The following is a 15,437-nucleotide window of genomic DNA, read 5'->3' as shown; positions in this document are numbered from 1 at the left end:
GGGGTTAATGTCCTAAATTTCGTGAGTTCTGTAGTTTGTTATTGTAATGTACAAACATTTTATTTATTTAATAAAGTATGAGATGTTTTATTCAACATTTAGCAGCATTAACCCACGAACAATAAACTAACATCCAAAGTTATCTTTGGTAGCTTAAACATGTATGTAGATACATATAGGTGGATCATGCTTAAATGATATCTAAATTGTATGTAGTAGATGAATAAGGTTGGGTACCTTATCCTGGTGACACTACGAATTCGACCCGTTTTGTAGATGTTACAATGGTTGTAAATTCCTATAAATAATTTGATTCTGATCATTCATGTAGAGACATATGAGCGGGGGTGTTTTATACAAAGGAGATTATATAAGAGGGGACCACGAAAAGACTAGTCTCATCATATAATGTCGTTAATAATAGAGACTTACATTTCACTATGATGACCATAGGTGACATGACCTGAATCCTGCATGAGTTGTGAACTTCGGCCTATGAAGGCGGTCTTTTGATTTGTATGAGTGAGAGTGGTCAGATCGCTGACTTAATAAACCTACCATTTTGGGGATTCGTCTAATTGGGGAGTTGGGACCACAGCTACACAAGACGAAATTCACTCATTCCTTAATGTCTAGGTAAGTAGATAAATTGCTTCTTTAAGGGCTGATTCTGGGACTTGAACAATGTGGAATTGCATCCTCTCTTGGCTCAAAAGGGGTTTAGTCATAATTGGACTATGACTTATTGTTCATTAGAAGGATCAATGGTACTTGAGGAGTTAGATGTAACTACAGGGACAAAATGGTAATTTTGGCCCAACTATACTTACGAGCATTTTGTGAAGGGTCATCACATTGTTGACTAGTTATATCCAATGGACACAGAAATATATCTATAGTGTGAAGAGTGCAGTTGTTGGTCTTTAATGGAGTGATTGTCAATTAATGGATGTTGAATAATTAATTATAATTTAATTAAAGGAGTTTAATTAATTATTCAAGTACTATTGAAACTTCAATTTATAGGTCCATAAGGTCCTCTCTGTAGCTCAATAGGGATCATTAATTTTGGACTAATTTGAATTGTTCAAATTAATTGAGGTATATAATATAATTAATTTAAATTAATTATATGCGATATAATTAATATAATGTATTTGATACATTATAATATAAGTTTATTTGAGAGGAAATAAATATTTGAATATGATTCAAATATTAATGATGTGAATTGAATTCATATAATTAAATTTAATATAAATATAATTTATGTTAAATATGATGAATTATTGAGAGTTCAAACTATAGGTTATATTGTATTTGATATAATATAAACTATAGGTTATATGTTATATTGTATATAACATATAGTATGTATATGTTATATATTAAGGTAATTAATATATATATATTAAATAAATTGAAATTAGTTTTAATTTATGTAATTTTATTTAAAATTTTTGAAATTTAAAATACTAACTCCCTCCCCCTAATATCTTTCTCCATCCTTTACATGATGAGGTGGTTCAATTTTTTTAGGCTCTCTATCTTCTTCACAAAAGATCCGAAGTGAGACTCTCTGGATTTTGCCTAAGAAATCATATAGAGGCAAATTGATCTTCCTTCTAAAAATCTCTCTCTCTTCCAAAAATCTCAGAGCCCACATCTCCTGAGAGATTCTCATCCCAAGAGAATACAGAGGTAATTCTTGTGGTGGTGCCCCTTGGTTTTACCATTCGTGGTTTAGTGTTCATGATTCTTTGGAGAGGAGAATTCGAGAAGGTTTTGTGTATCTACAAGGGTAAGTTTCTTGAAACCCTAACCCTAATCTCTTTTCCTTCTCCTTTTGCATGCTGTAATTTTCTCAAATATTGCATAATTGTGTTTTATAAATTTTTTGTTATGTGAAAAATAAATTTGGGCCGATCTCCACTTCCGCTACAGAATTTCACAATTTCTTCAATGTCAACTTCTAATCGGTCCCAAATTCAATTATTTAGAATTTCCTCATTAATTTAGTAAATGACGTGGCAATTTGTGATTGGTCCAAAATTTCTTTTTCAACAGCTAGAAATTAAATAATTAAGGAAAAAAATGAGAGTATCTATATGAAAAAAATTACGATATCTATATAATTTGTTTTAAAATTGGTTCTTTTTTAACTTAAGAAAATTTCAAACAAATTCATCACTATATTAACGAAATGAGCATTTTTAAACTTTTTTTTTTAAACTTTAAAGTTATTTTTACAACGATGTGTTATTGATTTCTGTTCATATACTAATGGTGAAGGTATTTTTTTTTTTTTTTTTAAGTTAAGGGTATTTTTAAAACTTTTGAAAGTTCGGAGTATTTTTGAAACAAAACTTAATGGTTTACATCTAAAACTAATGGTAAGTGTATTTTTAAACTCTTTTAAAAGTTTAAGGATATATTTGAAAATTTTGAAAGTTTAGGAGTATTTATGACCCAAATGAAAAAGTTAAGGGAATTTTTTTATAAATTGATCTGGAAGTAAAAAAGGAAGAAAAACGAGAAGGATGAAGCCTGAAGTGAACTGACGAAGGAGAGACGAAACCGGAACCCATTTACTTGATTACCAATTGCTGTTCTCAATAGTTTCGAGGAAATTTTGTATGGATGACCTAATATTTGGGCCCAAAATGCCAAATGACCTATTTTTTCAAAAAAAAAATGTCAAATGATCCTCATCTAATGTCATCGCCATACCAGATTACTAAAACTGCCCCTTCACGATATGGTCTCGCTCTTGTTTCACTCACTCTCTCTCTTTCTCACTCTCATTCTCTCTCACTGTCGCTCTTCCTTCATGATGTAATTGTTTGTCAATATACGAATGATTTGACAATTTTCATGAAATAATCTGTCTGTAACCTCAAATCGTTAATACCCTAACAAACAATGGTGAATTCTTTAAAATTTAAACTTCATTTCAACTGTGCTTTTGTTGAACGGGGTTCACTTCAACGGTGTTTTTTTAACAGAGTTTTTTTAAACGAGGTTTTCCAGAATGGGGGATTTTAGATCGTAACAGATTTTTTCTAGAACGTGGTTTCATTTGAGTTATGCGATTTATCAAGAAAATGTTTGTAAATAGAGTAACGAAAGGAGTGGGAGGGTGGGAGCGAGAGACCATTACCAAGGGTTTAGAGCAACAATGAGAAAGAGTGAGAGAGAGCAAGATCGTGAGAGAGCAAGAGCATAATTGAAATTGTGTATTGGACTAATATTTATTTGCTTATACAACTTAATGACAAATGTTCTCTTGCTTTGTACAATGACAGAAAAGTGTCTACTCATTCAATATGAAGATGATTGGGATAAGAATCAAAGTTTGTATATGTGAGGCGAGCTAATAGGAATCATTGTGCCTATTACATTGAAGTATGAAAAACTTAAAGTAACATTTACAGGGTTACAAATATAAGTTCTTCAGAGTTTGGTGTTATCATGAGAGTTAAATATAAGGTTGACTATGAAGCCCCTCTACAGTACATACAGAATGATGGTGATGTTTGCTTCTTTCTTTTTTGGGAAGATCTTTCTAGAGTTCAACTATTTGTAACACTAGAATCGAACCATGACAAAAATGTGAATATGAATTATGATGATTATACGGGTATAGACAAACAACACGAAGAATCATATGAGTTTAATTAAGAAGAGGAGATGATATTCCATTGTCTATGAACATTAAACCATCAACATTATCAATAGACAATGACTGCACTATTATGGGACTTGGAAAGAGAAACTAAGAGTAACCGACCAATGCTTGGTAATGATAGATCAGCAAGATTAAATTCAATGGATTATGGTCCTTCAGAAGAGCGTGATCCTTTCATAACTGGTAACGAGAGACCAACAGGATTGAGTTCTATGGATTGTGGTTCTTCAATAGAGTGCGATCCTTTCGTAGCTGGTAATGAGAGATCAACAAGATTGGATTCTATGGATTGTGGTCCTACAGAAGTGCGTGGACCTGCAGTGGCTTCAGTGGTTCCACAATTCAAGTCTTATGTCGTAGAGGAGAATTAATTATGCCTGGTACCTTTTCATCTAGGACATAAGTTGAAATTGGCCAACTTTTTTTTTTTTTTAATAATAAAAGTGACTTTAAAATGAGATTATCTACTCTGTCCATAAACCATAATGTTGAATATAAGATAAGGAAGTCAAGTACGTCTTTGTTCACTATCAAATGTATTGAGGAGAGTTGTAAGTGGAGCTTTCGTGTAGTGAAAGTATCAGGGTGCAATATATTCAAGATCACAAAGTATATGTGGACACAAATATGTTTTATTGGAATTCTAAATCATAACCATATACAAGCAACAGTTGTGGTAGTTGACCAGCTAATAAAAGACAAGTTTACAGGCATAGGACGTGTTTATAAACTCGTCACATCCAAGAGGATATAAGGAAAGAGTATAGTGTAAGCATAAGTTACGGCAAAGCATAGCGTGCAAGGGAAAGCACTTATGGTCTCACTAGGGGTACTCCAAAAGAGTCGTACGTCATTTTACATGCTTATAGGGAAACGTTAAAAATAGAGAATCCAGGTATAATGTTTGAAATTGAACTTGAAGATGATATGCATTTCAAGTATATGTTTATTGCATTAGGGCCTTATATTAGAGGTTTTGCAAATTGTCAGCCTGTGATAATTATTGATGGGTCGCATTTGAAAATAAAATACAAAGGGACCATGTTGGTCGGCATTTCCATGGATGGTAACAACCAAGTATACCCACTAGCATATGCCATAGTGGATAATGAAACTGATCGAGCATGGAAATTGTTTATGTCAAATTTGAAGTGTGTCATTGGAAAACCCCCTAATTTGGTGTTTGTGTCCAATCGAGTGGTACCTATCGGCAATGCCATTCGTGCAATTTTTCCCACGAAATTTCAGGTATTTTGCACGTACCACATAAAAAATAATATCATTTCAAACTTAAAGGACAGTACGGTTATTAGGATGTTCAAGGATGCAGCTAGGGCATTTCGCATGTTAGAGTTTCAATCACATTGGGACCAACTTCCTAGTTTTCGAGATTGTGTTGTAACAAAATATTTGAAGGACATTTGTCTTGAAGGTGGGCATGTGTTTATCAAACAGAACGAAGATACGATAACATGACGTCGCATAGTGCAGAGTGTTTCAATTCCTTAACTAAAGAATATCGATTATTGCCCATAATGTGTTTGTTGGAACATGTTAGAGGCCTCATCCAGTCGTGGTTCTATGAACATAGGAATTATTGGGCATCTCAAACGACGTTATACTCAGACTATTGTGAAAACCGATTAGCAAATGAGTGTGATAAGGGTGGACGATAACGAATTGAGCCGATTGATTATTATAGGGTCCACGTGCAGGAAAATCGATTGGACGGTATTGTGAACCTTCATAGGAAGGAATGCACGTGTAAGAAATTTGACTCACTTAGTATCCCATGTTCGCCTACAATTGTGGTCGCCTGAAAATGAAATATCCCCATCCAAAGTCTTTGCAGTCGATTTTATAGCATTGACTCTCTCATGGTTGCTTATGAAGAGCTTGTAAACTCTCTCAGCTACACATCTGAATGGAAGAGACCTTCGAGATATGTGAAAAAGAATATTCTTCCTCCAAGAAGAGTGGCATAGGTCAAGTGACGAAGAGTACGAAGAATACCATCTAAAGGAGAACATCGTATACAAGTAAAATGTGGTAGGTGTGGGAACTATGGGCATAATTGATAAAACTACAGTGAACCACTCACGACTGGGCGACATAATGAACATGGTAGAAATGATTCAAATGTTGGTCAAGATTGATTTTCTATGTGCCACTTTTCCTTCTCAATGTATGCTCTATGAATAAACAAATGTCTACTGTCTAAAGTGTTTAAATTGTATGTGCCACTTTTCATCCTTAATGTATGCTCTATTTACAAATAAATTGTTTAAATTGTATGTCACTTTTCATCCGCTATCTCATTATGACTCGTTCTGTTAATATCTCACTCCTTCTGAATCTCATTATTGTTAAGTCTCACTCTTTCTAGTAACGTTACTTAGCATATGATATCTCATTATGACTTGTTCTATTAATGTCTCGCTCCCTCTAGGTCCCACTCTTGCTAAGTCTTGCTCTCTCTGGTAACGATACTTAGCATATGCTATCTCTTTATGATTCTTTCTGTTAATGTCTCGCTCCCTCTAGGTCTCGCTCTCGCCAAGTCTCGCTATCTTTAGTAACGTTACTTAGCATACGTTATCCCTTTATGAATCGTTTTGTTAACGTTTCGCTCCCTCCGAGTCTCACTCTCACTAATTCTCGTTCTCTCTAGTAATGATACTTAGCATCTGCTACCTCTTTATGTCTCATTTTGTTAATGTCTCATCCCCTCTGAGTCTCACTCTCGCTAATTCTTGCTCTCTCTAGTAACGTTACTTAACATATACTATCTCTTCATGACTCGTTCTGTTAATGTCTCACTCCCTTTGATTCTCTTTATCGCTAAGTCTCGCTCTCTTTAGTGACGTTACTTAGCATATGCCATCTCTTTATGACTCGTTCTTTTAATGTCTCACTCTCTCCAATAACCCTCTCTACTATCTCGCTCTTTCTAAGTCTCGCTATCTGTGTACGAGATGTTAATAAAATTACACTATGATTTTATATACATAAATAATTATACTGAGATTCCAATTTATCTACATTGCTTGTAAAATTATATTAAGATTTTACATACATAAAAAATATGGAGTGTTTGCCCACAACTGACATGTTAACTGCATCCTATAGTCATTCATTTTTTCCTGAGTGATTACAGAAAGATTGTCACCCATTACTAAATGTTCTAAAAAGTTTATTGAAAATATGCTACAATCAAGGGACCCGTGCTGTATGTTCGTATTAGTAGGTCGGGATATTTTTTAATGGGATATATCTAGGTCCAGCTTCAAACGTTTCAAATCACAATAGTTAAGGAGAAATAGCGGGGTGCAAGTCAATGGCTAAAGCCAAGACTCCACCTTCTTCTTTGGAGTATTGGACGGAAGTGGACCGAACACAAACAACCAACCTCGATTATTTTCCATTGCAATTAGCATCCAATGTTCATTGATGTTTGTTGTCGTATACATAAAATTTGTATTTGCCCACTTGATGTCGAATTACCCATGACGTAATCCTTACACGTGTTTTCTTCCCCCCATACTAAGGCAGTGTGTAGTGTCGACTTGTTCTTAATCAATTTATATACCACATCTCGAGCATTAAGGTGACTCTACACAATGAATCCAACATTAGTAGCACTAATAAACAACCAACATAGTCATATTCACAAGTACAGTAAATAGTTACTGTTATTCCAATTGGCAGGATGGTGAACTTATTCATGCACATGTTCGGTCGACTGTAAAATCTATATTTTATGAATTGAAACAAAATATTTATAGTCTGCATCCAGAATATGGTATAAGTTAGTATTAAGGATTTCATGGTATCTAATTGTAAAAAAAGACGATAATTGTAAACTTACATCTCACTCAACCCATGAACTTGGTTCAGTCAATTCCTAAAAAAATGACTTAGATAATGGCCCAAATGTATTTTCTCGAATCTCGTGGTGTATATTCTTATCGGTAATCCAATTCATCATTTCTGTAAAGACGGTAGGTGGAATCTCATGTGCTAAGTTATCTTAGACCGTTGCTCTAAATAGTTTTTTAGGTACTCCAAGGAGAGGGTACTTAATCGTTGGTTTGTCCAAAGGAAGTTGTACCCTACTTTACTTCTGTTTCGTTATTTTCTTCTTTGATGGGGTCGAAGGTATGTACTTGTCAACACTTTTTCTCTTACGAGCGATTTTTCGACTTTCAACTGTAACCTACATAAATATAACAAAAGGGTGAACATGTTGAATAACAAATATGAACAAAGAATATTTCAAATCACAGAAGGATCATACAAGTGGATCGAGATGCATGGTGTCAAACTGTGTAATAGGTGTTGGCTCTAACAAACATTGTATCTTAGAAAGTGGAGGTTCAATGTCCTCTTTTCTGGGTTGTATGTCCTAAAACTCGTAGTTTGTAACATTAAACATATTCTATTTGCAATAAAGAAGCTATTGAGTTTTTTTTTTCAATAAATATGTTATTGAATGTGTAAATAGCACTTGTACAGACTAAATCCAATATACTAAGATTCGTGTCTATTACATGAGTACTTGGACTTTATGTGGAAATATAAGAATGGATTAAGTTCGAGTAAATAGTCAAAACGGTTTATAGTATACGAATAAAGTTGGGTACCTTATTTTGGTAATACTATTGGGCGCGACCCACTTTATATTTAGTACAAATGATGTGACTCTGAATCGTTCATGTGGAAACATGCGAGTGAAGGTGTCTTATGCAAAGAGTTTGTATAAAATCGAACAAAGAAATAAGTCACTCTTACTTTATAACGTTGTTTACTATTTAAGACTAACTATTCCAAAATGATGACCTGGGTAACTCGTCCTTAATCCTGAGCTAACTATCACTCCTGTTTATTCGGGATTATCCTTAGATTTGCATAGGTGAGGATTGGCTCAATAGGGCGGCTCAATAAGCCTCCCATTTCAGGGGTAAGACCGGATAGATAGCTGGGGACCTAGAATGCAAGATGGAACTCACTCCTACTCGCTTTTGGGGAAAGTAGAGAAGTTGTTTTCTTAAGTACTGATTCCAGGTTCTGAACAAGGGTCTCCACCCTCTCACTGGCCCGAAAAGGATTCGGTTTGGTGATTGGATCACAAACCAATTGTTAAATCAAGTGGACAAAAATATATCTATAGCGAGGGGAGTGCAATTACTGAGCTTTAGTAGAGTGACTTGATAGTTAACGAATGTTGGTTAATTAGGTTTAAAGAGTTTAGCCAATTAATCTCGGATCGTTGGAGCCCATGATCTATAAGCCCATTAGGTCTCCATACTAGCTCACAAACAGATTAAACCTTAGAATAGAGCGATGAGTAAATTTGAAGTGTTCAAATTCGAGTTAAAGAAATTAGTAATTATATATGATATAATCACACGTTTAATTATCGATTTAAATGAAATTAGAGAATTAGATAATATTTAAATTTGATTTAAATATTAATTTCATGAATAGGGATTCATGTTTGTGGAATTAGTCTTTTAATATTAGATATTAAAATTAATTAATTAAATTGTTTAATTGATTAAAAATATTTTATTTAAAATTAATTACTTGAATTAATTTTATCTAAAATTAAATTTTGAATTTTATGAAAATTCATATGATAAAATAAATTTTTTATTTTAAGTTTATAAATTTAAATTAATTTTTGAAAATTGATTTTGTTTTTTTAATCAATTTAACTAAGTGGGTTTATCCCACTTTTACACCCAATATGAAGCTACTTGCTGTCAATTTACTATGCAATTAGATTGCATGAATGACTTGATATAAATTGAAGCAATTTCAGTTGATAGAAAGGCCATGCAAATGGGTTTTTTTTTTTTTTTTTTTTTTCTTCTGAATTTTAGCTGAGGAAGGTGTTCTTCATCACTTAAGTACAAAAACCATCAAAACCTTATCTTCTTCTCTCAAATTCCCTATAATTCTAACTCATTTTGGATTCCACAATCTAATTTAAGGTTCAAGAGAATAGTAAGGAAGATCAAGTGATGGTCTACAAAAAAATTTTGAAGAAGAATCGAGCTGGAATTTGAAGATCAAAAAGTTCTTCAAAGGTATGTTTCAGAAGCACTCTTTTATTTGATGAACATACTTACTTAGATGCTAAAATTGATGAATTAGAGTGATTAGTGATCCTGATTTCTTTCGTTGATTGCATGTTAACTCTACCAATTAGTATTAGAGCATGATTTAAGCACTCAATTCGTGGTAATTTTAGCTTGGTGGATGATTTTCATAGGATGTATGAAAATGATTGCTGATATGGATAATTTTAGTTTTGACATTTAAATTCTCTTCAATTAAGTGTTAATTGTTGTAATTGGCTCTTTGTTTATGGGCCTTAATGAGTGATTAAGAGTCTGCAAATTTGTTAGAGTAAATAGAGTTGCAATTAAGTTGTAATTGAAGAAAAAAGCAAGAAAGGTCAGCTGCAAAAATTCAAGTTTGAAGCTACTACCAGGCAGCGTTGCAACTCTGCTCATCAAATTTCCTAGATGAGAAGGAACAAACTCATGGCATTGCAACGCTGGGATGAAGTGTTGTGATGTTGTTCATCCCAACCTAGAAAGAATGCGCGCGACCCGACCAACAGTTCAAGTGAACCGATTTGACCAATTCGGGTCTTGGAGGATCGATTCAGCCCAGTTTGGGTTGGTTCAACCCATTTTGATACTTTGAAGGTCCGGTTCGGGTCAGTTCGGGAAGTCCAAAAGTAGTTTGAAGTTGGTTTTAATTATTATTGTAATAATTTAGGCTTTTGCTTGCTTAGAATGCCAAAACTAGTCTATATCAATGTGTGTTTAATTATTTATGCATTATGAATGTATGTTATAATTAAATAAATCTTGTATGTATATAGTATGACATGTAGATTTAAAATCCCACCATAGAAAGCATGTAGCATGCATTGAAAGTATGTTATAAATGGTTATAATATATAGTATACATGATTAGGGTTTCAAGTGTTTAATATAAAGTGTTATATTAAATTATTAAATGCTTAATGTATGTTATGGATAAAAAACATGTCTAAAATTTTATAAGTTGTTATAAATTGAATTAGACATTTAAAATCCATAACAAAGATAAGATGTATGCTCACCTAGGTTAACAAATAACTACTTGTTTTAATAGTTAAAATAGGTCGTTATCTTGTAAAATTTGGTTACAAACTTAATCGGTCTATAATCCTGTCTAAGGCTGGAGGTATTTAAGTTGATGGTTTATGGAACACCTCCTACCTAGGGATTATAATCGAATAATTGAGCGTTGTTAACCCGGTTTTATGAGCATGTGTGAGCGATGTGAGGTTTTAAAACTGGTTTATCGTTTAGACATCGTAGGTTAAAATCTAAATATAAACGTTATACTTGGATAATCACCTAGACTTAGGTTGTTTATTTAGCCAGAATAAACCTAAGTAAAATGTTTACCCAAAACAAATAAAACACTTTATTGGGAGATTTAATAACATATATGATATATTATTCTTAGCTTTCACATCTCGAAGAATTCATACCGTGAGATCCATGCTCGACTTCATGTCGATTATACCTCGACTACTCCATTTGGAAAGTGTTTGTATGGGTCAATAGCAAGGTGAATAAGGGAAGTAGTTCATACTAAGTGGGTGAAGGATGTGTGTCAACATGTTCTACGGTCTCTTCCATTAGTTTGGACATGAGATTCCTATGTTGCACCTGCTTGTCGTTTTTATGTGACATAAAATAGTCGTTTTACGATGGCTATCCCTTCGGAGAGTTGTAACATGGGATTCAGAACAACTCAAACTCTAAAAATGGATAGAATTTCTTAGGTCCATTCCCAACCTTGACTCTCCACTTCGGTAGCATCGTTAGGGCTGACCTCTGAAATCTGAAAATAGAGGGTTACACTTACAAGAGTTACTAAATGTTAGTAAGTTCTTGACCAAAAACGATAACTAAATAACTATAGGAATAAGAGTTATTCTCAAGACAATATCTAATTAAGTATTGGATTGCCCCTCGATAACATCTATTCTAACTCACTAAAGTATCGTTGCAAATAAATAATGAAATTTGGGTACATTATTACTTTTGCTAAAAATTGAATTAGATTTAAAAGCAATTTATTAATTAGAATTTGTTTATATTTTCAACATGTTGAATTCTTCAAAATCACTTGCATCTGACATGTTTAACGGTTTTAATTATTCAACATGGAAATCGAACATAAACATAATACTAGCATATGATGATCTAAAATTTGTTTTAGCAGAGGAATGTCATCAGTCTTCCAGTTCATCAACAAATCAAAAGGTTTGGAATGTGTATGACAAATGAGTTAAGGCAAACGAAAAAGCCTGAATCCTTATCTTAGCAAATATATCTGATATACTGGCTAAGAAATTCGAGAACATGGCTTCTACTAAAGGAATCATGGATTCATTACAGAAACTGTATGGACAATTTGTCAGAAACAATATTCTCAAAGAAGTTTATGACTATAATGTAAAAGATAGAACCATTGTTAATGAACATGTTCTAGATATGTTAAAAGTAATAAACATAAATGTCATAGATGAAGAAACACAGAAAGCACAACAAAGTAAATATGATTTACTTGTCATTGAGACATGTTTAGTGGAAAATGATAAATTAAGCTAGATAATATATTTAGGTGTCGCTAATCATATATGTACTTTCGCTGAGGAAACTAGTTCCTAAAGACAACTTACAGAAGGCGAAACAACTTTTAAGGTAAGGACCAAGGAGGTTGTTTTAGCTAAAGCAGTTGGAGATATAAAGTTATTTGTTGGAGATAGATAAATTTTTCTTGAAAACGTTTATTACATTCCTTCTATGAAAAGGAATTTAATATCTATCTCATGTTTGCTGGAACAAAATTATAAAGACTCTTTTGAAAATAATGAAGTGTTGATCATATCGAAAGGTATCAAAATATGTTCTGCAAAATTGGAAAATAACTTGTATGTGTTAAAACCAACTGAGGTAAAAACCGTTTTGAATATAGAGATATTTAAAACAACTGAAACTCAAAATAAGAAACGAAGAATTTCTCTAAACGGCTATCTTTGGCACCTAAGATTAAGCCACATAAATCTCAATAGGATTAGGAGATTGGTTAAGAGTGGACTTCTAAATTGGTTAGAAGATAACTCTCTACCACCATGTAAGTCTTGTCTTGAGAGTAAAATGACCAAAAGATCTTTTACAGGAAAAGGTCTTAGAGCCAAAGAATCCTAAGAGCTAGTTCATTCAGATCTTTGCAGTCCGATAAATGTTAAAGCAAGAGGATGGTATGAATATTTCATCAGCTTTATAGATGATTATTCTAGATATGACTATATTTACCTAATGTGGCATAAGTCTGAAACACTTGAAGAGTTCAAGGAATATAAGGCAGAAGTTGAGAACCAATTAGGTAAAAAGGTTAAAACACTTCGATCAGATCAATGTGGTGAATATATGGACATAAAATTCCAGGACTATTTGATAGAACACGAAATTCAGTCTCAACTCACAGCACCTGTTATATCTCAACAAAATGGTGCAGCAGAAAGGAAAAATAGAACCCTGTTAGACATGGTTTGTTCGATGATGAGTTATAATTGCCAAATTCTTTTTAGGGATATGTAGTACAGACTGCAATGTATATTTTGAATATGGTTCCCTCAAAAACTGTTTCAGAAACACCTTACGAGTTATGGAGAGGATATAAAGGTAGTTTACGTCACTTCAGAATTTGGGGTTGTTCAACGCATGTACTAGTGCATAACCCAAAGAAATTGGAACATCGTTCGAAAGTATGCATATTTATAGGTTATCCTAAAGAGACAAAAAGTGGTTATTTCTATGATCCTCAGGAAGATAAAGTATTTGTATCGATAAATGTGACATTCCTAGAGGAGGACCACATAAAAATCATCAACCTCGCAATAAGCTAGTATTAAACGAAATAACCATAGAAGCTATAAGAAAATCAACAAGAGTTGTTCATCAAACTAGTCCTTCAACAAGAGTTGTTGATCAAACTGGTGCTTCACGTCCTTCTCAAGAGTTGAGAATGCCTTGACGTAGTGGGAGGGTTGTTCATCAGCCTAACCGTTACATAGGTTTAACAGAAACTCAGGTCGTATACATGATGATGACTTAGAGGATCCATTGACTTTTAAATAGACAATGAAAGATGTGGATAAAGACCAATGAATAAAAGCCATAAACCTCGAAATGGAGTCAATATACTTCAATTTAATCTAGAAACTTGTAGATCAACCAGAAGGAGTAAAACCTATCGGTTACAAATGGATCTACAAGAGAAAACGAGACCAAGCTGGTAAGGAACAAAACTACAAAGCTAGACTCGTGGCAAAAGAGTTTACCCAAAGAGAGGAGGTGGACTACGAAGAAACCTTCTCTCCGATTGCCATGATTAATTCTATTAGAATACTCTTATCCATCACTGCTTTTTATGACTATAAAATTTGCAGATGGACGTCAAAACAACCTTTTTGAATGGCTATCTTAAAAAAAGTATCTATATGTTTCAACCAGAGAGGTTTATAGAACAAGATCAAGAGTAAAAGGTTTGCAAGCTTAAAAGATCCATTTGTGGGTTAAAACAAGCGTCTCAATCCTAGAATGTGAGATTTGACACTACATCAAATCTAATGGTTTTGAACAGAATGTTGACAAACCTTGTGTTTGCAAGAAGTTTGTCTACAAAACTGTAGTTTTTTTGGTTTTATATGTTGATGATATTCTACTAATTGGAAATGAAGTAGAATTCTTAGCTGACGTTAAGAGATGATTGGCATCACAATTCCAAATGAAGGATTTGAGAAATGCACAGTATGTTCTTGGGATCCAAATAGTTTGGAATCATAAAAACAGAACACTAGCATTATCTTAGGCATCTTATATAGACAAGATGTTGTCAATATATAAAATGCAAAATTCCAAGAAAGGAATGTTACTTTTCTGGCATGGAATTCATTTGTTTAAGGAATAATGTTCTAAGACATCTAAGGAGGTTAAGGTTATGAAACAAATTCCTTATGCATCAGTAGTTGGAAGTTTGATGTATGTCATGTTGTGTACACACCCTGACATATGCTATGCAGTTGGAATAGTCAGCAGATATCAGTTCAATCCTGGATATGATCATTGGATTGCCGTTAAGAACATCTTCAAGTATCTTCGGAGAGCGAGAGACTATATGCTTGTGTATGGTGCTAAGAATCTGGTCCTTATAAGATACATTGATTCTTATTTTCAAACCGATGTAGATATAAAGAAATCAACTTCAGAATCAGTATTCACTCTGAAAGAAGGAGCTATAGTATGGAGGAGTATCAAGCAAAATTGTATTGTTGACTCCACCATTGAAGCAGAGTATGTAGCTTCGTGCAAGGAAACCAAGAAGGCAGTATGGCTTAGAAAATTCCTGACCAATTCGGAAGTAGTTCCAAATATGCACCTGCCGACCACCCTCTATTATGATAATAGTGGAGCAGGTGTAAATTTCAAAGAACCAAGAGACCATAAGTACGAAAAACACATCGAGTGCAAATACCATCTCATCAAGGAGATTGTACACCGGAGAGACGTGATCGTCACGTAGATAGCTTAAGAAGACAACTTAGCTGATCCATTTACAAAGGCTTTCCTAGCTAAAGTGTTCGAGGATTACCTAGTGGGACTAGGAC

This window comes from Benincasa hispida, chromosome 8 (assembly GCF_009727055.1).
Source record: "Benincasa hispida cultivar B227 chromosome 8, ASM972705v1, whole genome shotgun sequence".
NCBI classification, from domain to species: Eukaryota; Viridiplantae; Streptophyta; class Magnoliopsida; order Cucurbitales; family Cucurbitaceae; genus Benincasa; species Benincasa hispida.
This window is presented reverse-complemented; position numbering follows the sequence as displayed.